Here is an 11017-nt window from a genome sequence, read left to right as displayed (position 1 = left end):
GACATTGCAGTAAGGATTGTGGGGTGGGTCACACTGATTGCTGTGGCCATTTTTGAGAGCTTGTTTGGAGGTTCTAGCAGGGGAGCGCAGCTACTCGTATACCCTTGACCGAAGACCGGTCCTCCTCTATCCGGGAAGGTCGTCCTCTTCGACCGAGCGCGCAGCTTCGGGAGGGACGCACATGGAGCGGTGAGGGAGGAAGGGGACACCCGCCTAGCCAGCCAGATCAGCCGAATCAACCCTGGCGATCAATGGGGTGACAGATGTTGCAGCCACATCGCCCTCACATCCTGCTGTGGCCATTTTTGGAGAACATCTGTCACAAAAGTTTACACCACTGCTTCTCCTTTATCCAATGCAATGCCTTTCAAACACACTTTACAAAGTGACACTTTGACATTACAGTTTTAGGCAAAGATACTCCCCAATTTGTTGTACATCTCTGGCCAGTAATCATGCTTTGGAACAAAAGCATGTACAGCATTTCATATATCTTGTAGTTTGTTGTATATGTACACTTTTCTATGTTTCAAAGTGTTTGGATGTTTAGTCTTTAATTTTCCCTCAAGGCTTGTGTATATGCATGTGCATGTTATCTTTATATTAGTTTAAGCAAATCCCTCAGAAGTTTTAAAAAATTAATAAAGAGTACAGGGGGGAAAATCACCTTTTAAAGAACTACTCAGTTGCATCTCTTCTCCACCAACCCCCACCTGTGTTAAATCTGTCTTTCTGGTCAGTGCCATCAGTTTTTATACCTTACATTTTATGTAAAAGCCAGATTTAAAGCAAAATAATTTATTGGTTATATAATTTTGTTGCCTTGTTGCATTGACTTTTTTTGTTGCTGTTAAAAATATTTAGGTACTCCTGAGCAAAAGAACAAAGCTAGAGGTAGTACGATACCTGGCTTAAAACATCCTACAAACTAAGTACCAGATAAAGACACTTCAAAGAAAGAAAACTACAGACCAATATCCCTAATGAATTTAGATGCAAAAATCCTCAATAAAATTCTGTCAAATCGGATACAAAAACATATCAAAAAGATCGTGCACCATGACTAAGTGGGATTCATCCCTGGGATGCAAGGCTGATTCAATATACAGAAATCAATAAATGTAATTCACCACATCAATAGACTTAAAGATAAGAACCATATGATCATCTCGATAGATGCTGAAAAAGCATTCAACAAAATACAGCATCCCTTTATGTTCAAAACTCTAGATAAATTAGGGATAACAGGAAATTACCTCAAAATGGTAAAAGCTATATACGCTAAGCCTCAGGCCAGCATCATTCTAAATGGAGAAAAATTGAAGGCATTCCCTTTAAAATCTGAAACAAGACAGGGATGCCCTCTCTCACCACTTCTATTCAACATAGTTCTTGAAACACTAGCAATTAGACGAAAGAAATTAAAGGCATAAATATAGGAAAAGAAGAACTTAAATTAGCACTATTTGCTGATGATATGATCCTATACCTAGCAGTCCCAAAAAATTCAACCAAGAAACTTCTAGAACTAGTAAATGAATTCAGCAAAGTGGCAGGATATAAAATCAGTACCAATAAATCAAAGGTATTCCTGTATATCAGTGACAAATTCTCTGAAATGGAAATGAGGACAACTACTCCATTTACAATATCCTCAAAAAAATAAAATACCTGGGAATCAACTTAACAAAAGAGGTGAAAGAGCTATACAATGAAAACTACAGAACCCTGAAGAAAGAAATAGAAGAAGACCTTAGAAGATGGAAGGATTTACCTTGCTCATGGATTGGTAGAATTAATATTATTAAGATGGCCATACTACCAAAAGCACTTTACAGATTCAATGCAATTCCCATCAAAATCCCAATGACATTCCTTGCAGAAATAGAAAAAGCAATCATGAAATTCATCTGGAAAAACAAGAGACCCAGAATAGCTAAAGTAATTCTAAGCAGGAAGAGTGAAATTGGTGGTATCACGATTCCAGATTTTAAACTATACTATAGAGCAATAGTAACAAAAACAGCATAGTACTGGCACCAAAACAGGCTGGTAGACCAATGGTACAAAATAGAGGACACAGAGACAAATCCACAAAATTATAACTACCTTATATTAGACAAAGGTGTTAAAACCATGAAATGAAGAAAGGATAGCATCTTCAACAAATGGTGCTGGGAGAACTGGAAATCTATATGCAACAAAATGAAATTGAATCCCTTTCTCTCACCATGCACAAAAATCAACTCCATTGATCAAGGAGCTAGGAATCAGACCAGAGACTCTGCGTCTAATAGAAAATAAAGTCGGTCCTAATCTTCATCACGTGGGGGCAGGCCCCAAATTTCTTAATAAGACACCTATAGCACAAGAGTTAAAACCAAAAATCAACAAATGGGACGAATTCAAACTAAAAAGTTTTTTCTCAGCAAGAGAAATAATATGCGAGGTGAATAGGGAGCCTAGGGGCTGGGGATGTGGCTCAAGCAGTAGCGCGCTCGCCTGGCATGCGTGCGGCCCGGGTTCGATCCTCAGCACCACATACAAACAAAGATGTTGTGTCCGCCGAGAACTAAAAAATAAATATTAAAAAATTCTCTCTCTCTCTCTCTCCTCTCTCACTCTCTCTTTTTAAAAAAAAAAAAAGAATAGGGAGCCTACATCCTGAGAACAAATTTTTACCCCTCAAACATCAGATAGAGCTCTAATCTCTAGAGTATACAAAGAACTCAAAAAGTTAAACAACAAAAAAGCAAATAACCCAATCAACAAATGGGACAAGGACTTGAACAGAAACTTCTCAGAAGAGGATATACAATCAATCAACAAATACATGAAAAAATGCTCACCATCTCTAGCAATCAGAGAAATGCAAATTAAAACTACTCTAAAATACCATCTCACTCCAATAAGAATAGCAGCCGTTATGAAGTCAAACAACAATAAGTGCTGGAGAGGATGGGGGGCGGGAAAGGTACACTCATACATTGCTGGTGGGACTGCAAAGTGGTGCAGCCAATTTGGAAAGCAGTATGAAGATTCCTTGGAAAGCTGGGAATGGAACCACCATTTGACCCAGCTATTCCCCTTCTCGGACTATACCCAAAAGACCTAAGAAGAGCATACTACAGGGACACAGCCACATCAATGTTTATAGCAGTACAATTCACAATAGCTAGAATGTGGAACCAACCTAGATGCCCTACAATAGATGTAAGGATTTAAAAAATGTGGCATTTATACACAATGGAATATTACTCAGCACTAAAAAATAATAAAATCATGGCATTTGCAGGCAAATGGATGGCATTAGAGCAGATTATGCTAAGTGAAGCTAGCCAATCCCTAAAAAACAAATGCCGAATGTCTTCTCTGATATAAGGGGGGTGACTCAAAATGGGATAGGGAGGAAGAGCATGAGAAGAAGACTACCACTAAATAGGGAAGAGAGGTGGAAGGGAAAAAGAGGGAGTTGCACGGAAGATGGAAGGAGAACCTCATTGTTATACGGAATACATATATGATGTTGTAATGAGAAAAAGAAAAAAAAAGTGTGTCACATTAGATTGGATACAGAGAAAGGATGGGAGAGGAGGGGAGGAGTAGGGAGTATAGGAAGGGCAGCAGAATAGACAATGTGATTGATGTATGTACATTCCATGTATATATTATATGTCAAATTACATTCTACTGTCATGTATGACTAAAAAAATAAATAAAAATTAAAAAAAGAAACTAAAATGAGATACCATCTTCCCCTAATTAGAATGGCTACTATCAAAAGGACTAAAGATAACAAGGGCTGATGAGATTTGAAAAAGAGGAACTCTCATCAACTGTTAGTGGGAATGTAGATTTGTACTGCCATTATGGAGAACAGTATCACAGTTCCTCAAAAAACTAGAAATAGAACTACTATGTGATCCAGAAATCAGTTATGTTTTTTTTTTTTTTTTAAGAGAGTGAGGGAGGAGAGAGAGAGAGAGAGAGAGAGAGAGAGAGAGAGAGAGAATTTTCAATATTTATTTCTAGTCCTCGGCAGACACAACATCTTTGTTGGTATGTGGTGCTGAGGATCGAACCCGGGCCGCACGCATGCCAGGCGAGCGTGCTACCGCTTGAGCCACATCCCCAGCCCATCAGTTATGTTTCAGAGACATTTACATTCATGTGTTTACTGCAGCACTGTTCACAATAGCCAGGAATCAGCCTAGGTGTCCACAGATGGATGAATGGATAAAAAAGTGATACACACACACACACACACACACACACACACACAATGGTATAAAAATGATATTGCCAGGTGTGATAGTACACACCTGTAATCCCAGTAATTCAGGGGTCTGAGACAGGAGGATTGCAAGTTCAAGGCTGGCCTCAGCAACTTCATGAGATCCTGTCTCAAAATAAAAAATTAAAAAGGTCTAGGAGTATAGCTCAGTGGTAAAGTACCCATGGGTTCAATCACCAGTACCAGGGGAAAAGATTGAAATTCTGTCATTTATAGCAACGTGAATGGAACTGAAGGTCATTATGTTGAGTGAAATAAGCCAGGTACAGAAAGACAAATACTGCATGTTCTCACTTGTGACAGTTTAAAAGTTGATCTTGATGTAGATAAAGGTAAGGGGAGAGGGGCATGAAGAAAGAATTGCATAGGAGGAATAACATCTAGTGTTCTGTAGCACAGTGGGATAACTATTGTTGTCAATAATTGAATATTTCACAATACCTAGAAGAGAGGATTTTGAATGTCATTGTCTGTATGTCTGAGGTGACAGTTACACCAATTACCAGCTTTGATCATCACTCATTGTGTACATGTTTGAAATGTCATACTATACCATATATATATAATTATTGTGTGAATTAAAAAGAAACATTTTAACAAAGATGATAAAAACTAAGTGCTATTATTTTAAGTAGAAAAAATCAATTCAAAATCATATCTATTATGGTAAGCATAATTATGAATGCATATAAAAATGACCATGGGAAAAAATAGATGATTGTGAGTAGGATAATAATGTGTGGGATTTTAAAATTTCTATTATTTTTTAGAGTATTATTTGTGAAATAAAAACAATAATAAAACAAAAATCCTAGGTGTTTAGGTTGGAATTGAACACACAACTTTTCTCATTTAAATCAGTAAAAATGTACACCATTCCATTCAAAAGCTGCCCATAAGGCAGGATTTCAGGAATTAATTAAAGCCACAATGTGGGGGGATGGAGGTATTTTCATAATCTCAAAGGCTTTTAAACATTTAAAGCTTCTCTCCTCTGTATCTGTCACTCTTCCAATTCCCATCTCCTGTTTCTCTTCTAATCTATTACAGGTGTTCATTATTCATTGTTAAGAATGTGTCTGGTTGCAAGTAATAGAAAACTCCAGAAACAGAAAACTATGGCATAAAAAAGATTCTCCCCTCATAAAACGGAAAGGTAATACAGGGTTTGCACTGGTGCCTGGGTATGCCCTTTTGTCTTTCTTTTCTACCTTTCTTAGTACAGTCCACTCATGGTCTCCAAATGCCTGTTGCATCTCCGTTCGAACAGTGAAGTAGGCAGAAGGAGAAGGACACAGATTTCCCAATACTCCCCTTTTATTCTAGGTTTCCCTGGGCCTATATAAGTCTATATCTTATTGTGCAGGACTCTGTCTCACTGCCACACTTGCAGGGAGCTTGGTGACTACATGCTTTGCTTTTTAGCCTCTGTAGTGTAGAAAGGGAAAGGAGGGGTGGCTGGAATAGATATTTTGTGAGTTTCCTAAAGTATGTGTCACATTGTATTTAAATGTTTGATCCACAATGTGTCCTGGCACATTCTTACCCCTTTTTCCTCTTCATTTCTGTAGCTACTTTCCTGGGCTTGAGGAATTGCTCTCCTGTTTTATCCGTTCTGGGGGAATACCAGTTCCTTTGCCACTCCTTTCAGAGGGTGAGGAGTTGCATTTTCTTTCTCTCTTTGCTCTTTTCAGACAAGCATGCCTTCAGCACTACTCAACATCCTGATCCCTCCCCCTCCGAATATTCAAGGTCAGTCTCAAGGCTAGCCCTTCCGTGAATTTCATCATTCCTCCCTCCTCTTTTCTCTCTGCCCAAGTTTCCCCCTTTACACACACACAAGGTACTTGGGCTAACCTCATTACTGGTATTATTTTCTTCGTTGAAGTCGAAACCAATTATTTAAAGTGGTAGTTAGTCTGCAAAACGTCTGGTGCATGGCAGGTGCTCAAATCAGCATTTCTTGCTATTAAAAGTCTTATCTCCCATATCAAACTCAGTTACTTAATGAGAGGCTCTGAACTGATGTCTGATTCATCTTTTTAACCCATACCAGGCCTGGCTAGAACGCTGCTCTTAACTAACGCTGTGCCTGTCTAATAAGACGCCGGGCAAAAGGCATAATTTCAAAGAAAGAATGCTGAAACGGTGGGATGTGAGAAATTTCTGCAGCGTGAGTGGCAGCCAGGATCTTTCAGAGAAGCCCTTTACTCCTCCGCACTGGTAGTAGGCTTGAGTCTAGATTGTCGTATGAGTCATTGGGACACAGGTGGAGTGGCTCCCCGGCTGCACAGAGGTACCGGCATCCGTCACTTCACTTATCGCTCTCCACTGGAGCCGGAAAGGGAGGAGTGAACATGCCTCGCGCGGCCCTCTGGGATGGCTGCGCACGCGCAGCTTCCGGATCCATGTCTCGGGAATTATTTGACACCACCGGCTCGGCCCCTCAGAAGTCTCTGATCAGGCGCACCGCGCAAGCGCAGTGTCCCATTTGGCTGGGGAGTTATTTGACGCCGCCGCCCCTGGCAGTCGGAAGTTGCCTGAGCACAGCCCCGCCGGCCGGCCCGACCGGCCTTCGTCGTCCCCAGGCGCCCTGGGAGAGTCACCGACTGGGGTACTGACTGACCGCCTGAGGACGGCCGGCCGGGGCGGTGAAAGAGCAGGCCTAATGGCGCGGGTCGCGTGAGGCGGAAAGCTGAGTGCGGCCGGCGGCGGCGCCCGCCCCAGCGATGCGGGCCCCGCCCGTCGCCTCAGGTAACCGGGCTGTCGGCCCCGCGGCGGCTAGACCCTCCCCTCCCATTTTCTCCTCTTCCCTTTGGCGGTCGCTGGACTGCTGAGGCTTGTTTCTGGGCTCTGGGTGCTCCAGGCGCCTGACCTTCGGAAGCGCATCTCCGAATTTTGAGGGAAGCCACCGGGGTAGGGTACCTTGGCCCCAGGGTCGGCGGCTTCTCTCTGGTCTGTGCAAACCCAAGCTGGCCCTTGGGAGCTGCCCTGGCCGGGCGAAGCTCTCTCCTGGGCAACCCGCGGGAGGGGGCGGGTCTGGAGCCTGGAAGACAACTCCGCGAAGAATTTGGTCCAGCGGAAGGGTTGGCGGAGTTGCTGCCGCCCAGTGGGGATGATGCTGCCCATTGCACGGTGACGCTGGGATGAGGAAGAGTTGGTGATGAGAGTAAACAGCTAATCCTTTTCAGCGCTTGCTGTCCTGCAGGCTTTGTGCCAGGACGTACGTTCTGCACATCTAAGTTCACAACAACCCCTTGAGGTGATGGGTGTTATCCCCATTTTATTGGCGAGGTAACTGAGGCCCTGAGCTGTTAGGTGACTTAGGTTCCCAAGGTCACATAGCTGGTAATTTGAATCCAAGCCGTCTGGCTCCAGAGTCAAGTTCTTAACAATTAGGTCAGTGGCTGTCCAACTTTGCTGCATGGTAAAATCACCTGGGAAGCTTTGAAAGATTTTTGATTCCCATATAACACCCCAGACAAATTAAATCAGAATGTCTAGGTGGTGGAAGTCAGCTGTCATTATTTTTGGAAGTTCCCCCTGTGATTCACGTGTTCAGCAGAGTTTGGACCACAACAGTAGGTAATTCTGCATCTCAAAAGCTGCATCAGTGTTTCTCTAGCTTAAGTGTGCAAGAGAAATGTCTGGGCACTTGTTAAAAGTACAAGTTCCATCCATAGGGATCTTTTCAATAGGCCCACTGGCTTCTATTACACCTGTGATAGGCTATTGGGGGTGGGAAGTAACTTTCTTTGCAGGAATTCTGAGTCACCTGGGCCTTTAAAATGAGTACATCTCCTGTAAAATTGTTGGTTTGCAATTTCCTAAGTAATGCAATACTCATTGGTATGGTGTTTCTAACCTTTTGGTCTTCTTTGCATATGCTGTTCCTCTCCCTGGCCAGTCCTCTAAGCTTTCTCAACACTCTATCCAAACACACACTTCTGCTCTCTCATACATACAATACACATATCCTTTTCTTACTGTCTCTAGCTGTGTAACTACCACATTTCCTTCAAGATACCTCTGCCCCAACCCCCACTCACCTTTGTTTTTTCAGTCTCCTCTTTAGCACCATCATAATGGAATTTACCAGTTATTTTCTACAATGTTAGTTTTGTCCCTTCTATTGGATTATGAGTAACTTGAGGGCAGGGACCATATTTTCTCCATCTCTGTATTCCTTCCAGTGCTTTACATAGATACTCATAAAACTTTTAATGCAATATTTAAGTCTCTTTTATGCTGTTGATAAACTTTATGCTGCAAATAGAATTTTCTCTGTTTTTATTTTTATAAAGGAACTTGGTAGTTTGTAGTGTTTGAAGTTTTTTTTTTTTTCCTCCTTTTTTATCTGTCTAGCAGTCTAACAAACACATTGAGTTCTTACCAATGGCAAGGCACTGTAGGACTAATCGTGTGCAATCAACAGCGGTTGGTTTTTAATGTCTCATTTTATCATACTCAGATACAATCAATTCTATGATGGAAACCTTTCTTTTACTCTTAGGCTTTTGCAAGTGTTTCCCCTCTCATTGTCCAGAAAAATGTTTAGTTGTCATACACTGAATACTGTTGCCTTGTTGGTATTAGTAAATGCAAGTAAATGAAATTGCAGTTGGTTGTAGTTCATTCTACTCACTAGCAGAGAAAACTTAAGAACTACTTAAGAATTGACAAATTCAGCATTGCAGAATTCTGAACTGCCATAGCCCTACATGTTTACAAGTTTTAAAGAAAACAGACTAGTAATTCGGTTTGGACTTGGTTTTGGTTAATCTTAAAACCATGTAAGGTTTATAAAGTAGGTGAGTATGTTTGTGAAGATCATTATTAGAGTTTGGGGGCAATAAAATTTTTTGTACCAGTTAAATATGGTGAAATATGTAGACTGAATAAAAATATACACTTCATATAATGACATTCTTTACAGTGTAAAGGTTTTTTTTTTTTTTTTTTTGGTGTGTGTGTGTGTGTGTGTGTGTGTGTGTGTGTATGTGGTGCTAGGGACTGAACCCAGCGCTTTGTGTATGTGAGGAAAGTACTCTACCAACTGAGCTATATCCCTAGCCCTACAGTGTAAAGATTTTTATGGGATAATTTTTCTTGGTTCACTTAAGTACTGTTTGCTCAGTTTTTAGGCTAAGGTTAATACAGAAACTGACGGGATAATTCATGTTAAGTCCAGGTACTCAAGAAACTTGTTCTTATTTTTTTGATCGCATGACCAGAGTATCCAGTTCTGGTGGTAGCACATGGAAGAAGCTCAGTCTTTTCATCTGAGGTTTAAGTCTCTAAAATAAAGATGAAAAATTCTACATGTTCATGGAAAGATTGAAAGTGACTGTAACTGAAAGATTGAAAGTGACTGGTAACCTGAGAACTGTGGATTCCTTTCAATTTGGGGTATACATCAGTGTCAGCAGGTGTCTTCCCTGACATATATAAGGCCTTTTGGATAGAATACATGATTTCTTTTGGTACAGGATGACTAAAATTTTAGTATTAGAGTCTGTAGCATTTATTTCTAACTTTAATAGATGAAGAAATGAAGTAAGTATCTTGCTCAAGGTGGCATGGTTTGCTTCTAGCACATCCAGAATAGAAAGCAGGCCTTCTTCCTTTGGGTACAGTGTCCCCTTCCATGACCCCTTCCTCCACCAGAGGTTGTCTTGTTTGTTGTTAGATTTGAGTGCCTTTGTATTGGAAGTGGGGAAAATGGACAGAGTAGTCTGCTATATTTGAGATATCCAGTTAGATAGGTAGGTAGCAAATGCTTGGTGTATGATATGCACTTTGCTATGTAAACTGGGATACTAAGAGATGTGAGACAAAATTCCTTTCCTCAGAAAGACTAGTCCAGGTGCTGGAGTTGTAGCTCAGCAGTAGAGCACTTGCCTCATACGTGTGAGGCACTGGATTCGATTCCTAGTACCATATATAAATAAGCAAATAAAATAAAGGTTCGTCAACAACTTAAAAAATAGTTTTTAAAAAAGACGGTAGTCTAGTCAGAGTTGTAATAAAAATAAAAGTATAGTATCTAAAGCACCTCTGTGAAACAGAATTTTCTGTTCAGATTGAACTGTATCTACATCTGGTGTGTCCAACATGGTCATCACTAGCCACATGTGATATGTGAAATATGACTGGTGCAACTAAGGAATTAAATTTAAGGAACTGAATTTTTAATTAAATAGTTTCCTATTCCTATAGATACTATGTTGGACAGAGTAAGTCTGAGGTTTCAAAGAGGAGAGCTGCTGGCTGTGGTGGTACCGGCCTTAATCCCAGTGACTCAGGAGCCTGAGGAAGGAGGATTGCAAGTTTGAGGCCAACTACAGCGATTTAGTGAGAACTAAATAAAAAATAAAAGGACTAGGGATGTAGTTCAGTAGTAAAGGACTTCTGGTTCAATCCTAGTACTCCACCCCCATCCCCCCAAAAAAAAGGCTGGTAAATGGGGGCATGTGGGGTCTAAATATTTTCTTTGGGTAGACTAGAAAAAGCTATCTTTGGGGAGACATGTAAACAGAACCTGTCTTTTCTTCCTTTAACTTGAGTGTTGGATAAGATCTTTAATAGAATCTGGTACATAGGTGATTGCATTTTTTTCCAAGTTGATTGATGTTTGCCTTGTGGGGTCAGTGGGACTGTAGAAGAGATTATGAACTGCGGTCCTTTTGCGTTTATTAGTCATTAAGTTATATGGATGAACTT

The 11017-nt window shown here is 40.9% G+C and overlaps 1 protein-coding gene across 7 annotated transcripts in view; it reads left to right on the top strand.

Moving 5' to 3' along the window:
- Nucleotides 1–6831: 6831 nt before the first annotated feature.
- The window catches only part of RALGAPB (Ral GTPase activating protein non-catalytic subunit beta), a 108314-nt gene continuing 104128 nt past the window's right edge, over nt 6832–11017 (top strand). For 5 of the 7 annotated variants that reach the window (XM_081293116.1, XM_081293111.1, XM_081293110.1 and 2 more), the window contains exon 1: nt 6833–7048. The gene's annotated coding sequence lies outside the window, so the exon portion shown is untranslated. Of the gene's footprint in view, nt 7049–11017 lie in introns of all 7 variants that reach the window. The other 2 variants (XM_081293113.1, XM_081293112.1) reach the window with 1 other exon arrangement.

The sequence above is a fragment of the Spermophilus citellus genome (assembly GCF_964194105.1).
Source record: "Spermophilus citellus genome assembly, chromosome: 4".
Classification (NCBI taxonomy): Eukaryota; Metazoa; Chordata; class Mammalia; order Rodentia; family Sciuridae; genus Spermophilus; species Spermophilus citellus.
The sequence above is the reverse complement of the archived record's forward strand: the minus strand, read 5'-3'. Positions and strand labels throughout refer to the sequence as shown.